Below are 1,649 nucleotides of genomic sequence, written 5' to 3' on the forward strand. Positions count from 1 at the left end.
ATCCGTCGCCGGTGCGAGACCGTGCGATCCGCAAAGTTATCCAGAGTCACCAAAGGTTGCGGGCCGAAGCCCGGTCGGTTTTTGGTCTGATAAAAGCACGCCTCCCGCGAGGTCGGCGCTTCACGCATGTATTAGCTCTAGCATTTCCACAGTTAACCACGTAAAACGTACGATCAAATGAACCATAACTGATTTAATGAGCCATTCGCAGTTTCACTGTACGAGAGCTCGTACTTAGACTTGCATGGCTTAATCTTTGAGACAAGCATATGACTACTGGCAGGATCAACCAGGTAGCTACTTTAGCGTAGCCCCGAAAGGCCGACGAAGGAGGCGCCGCTGATGCGGCGCCGTCGCTCGGTCGATGCGAAACCCGAAGGCTTCTCTCCGTTAAAATTTCGTTCTTTGCTCGGCTGCCCGAACTCAGAAAACCGTCACCGCCCGTCGCACCCGCCGGAGTAAGACTTCGTCGGCAGGCCTTTCGACCGCCACGTCGCCAACACCGGCGCGAGCGCAACGCACGCCAGACAACTTCGCCGAAGCGACCGCTCAGAACCCGACAAACTGACACTCGGCTCTTCGCGCAGCAGCAACATCTGCCCAGCGAGCCAATCGCCTTTTCACCGATTCTTTACTTGTCGAAGCTTGTCAGCTCCCACAAGTATAGCAAAGATGAGTGTTGTCCCTGGGGTCTTCCGTTTGAAATTCTAACGTAAAAAAAAGGTGCACGATTGCGCCAGGTGTTGAACTATTGCGAGGCATATCACACGCTCGCGCGGCCTATACAGGCGCTTGCTCGCGCGCGCGGCCGAAATATGTTCAATGTTCGCGCGGCCTAAACAGGCTCATGCTCGCGCGGCCGAAATGTACTCAATACTCGCGCGGCCTATACAGGCTCTTGCTCGCGCGCGCGGCCGAAATATGTTCAATGTTCGCGCGGCCGACATGTATTCAATGCTCGCGCGGCCTAAACAGGCTCATGCTCCCGCGGCCGAAATGTACTCACTGCTCGCGCAGCCTAAACAGGCTCATGCTCCCGCGGCCGAAATATATTCAAAGCTCGCGCGGCCTAAACAGGCTCATGCTCCCGCGGCCTAAATATGCTCTTGCTCGCTGGGCGGAAATATGCTAAAGCCCGAGTGCGCGAAAAAAAAATTGTAAAGGACAGTCACAAAAAAATAAAGACCTGCCCTCTATGTGAACGTGGAAAGGCCCGCCGCGCGGCAAAAAAGTGTCGAAAAGAAAAATCGAAAAAATTGCAAAGGACTGTCGACAAACATAAAAAATTTCGCCCCGATGTGAACGTGCAAAGGCCCGCCGCGCGGCAAAAAAGTGTCGAAAAGAGAGATCGAAAAAATTGCAAAGGACTGTCGAAAAACATAAAAAATTTCGCCCCGATGTGAACGTGGAAAGGCCCGCCGCGCGAGCGAAAAATTGAAAAAAAAAAATTGAAAAAAAAGACAAGTGTCGGCGGCGAAAAAAAACTTAGAAAAAAAACAACCTCGCGCGCCCGGAGGCGTTCGAGATCGCTTTTAGCGCCCGACCTTGCGGACAAATCGATAGATCTTGAGGCTTACTCTCAACAAATCGCAGTGAAGATACTGCTCTAGTGATTACGACACCCCGGTCTTCAACTAGGTCGTTTACGA

General features: G+C 52.6%; 1 non-coding gene and 1 pseudogene across 1 annotated transcript in view; both read right to left on the bottom strand.

Annotated features, from left to right (window-relative positions):
- LOC146143961 (small subunit ribosomal RNA) overlaps positions 1–296 on the bottom strand; it is a 1,811-nt gene extending 1,515 nt beyond the window's left edge. Inside the window, exon 1 of the ribosomal RNA XR_014500471.1 lies at positions 1–296. This exon is cut by the window's left edge and continues 1,515 nt beyond it. This is a non-coding gene — a ribosomal RNA (small subunit ribosomal RNA).
- A 1,255-nt stretch (positions 297–1,551) lies between these two features.
- The window catches only part of LOC146143962 (large subunit ribosomal RNA), a 3,713-nt pseudogene continuing 3,615 nt past the window's right edge, over positions 1,552–1,649 (bottom strand).

This window comes from Ascidiella aspersa, chromosome 5 (genome assembly GCF_963924565.1).
Source record: "Ascidiella aspersa chromosome 5, kaAscAspe10.2, whole genome shotgun sequence".
Lineage (NCBI taxonomy): Eukaryota > Metazoa > Chordata > Ascidiacea > Phlebobranchia > Ascidiidae > Ascidiella > Ascidiella aspersa.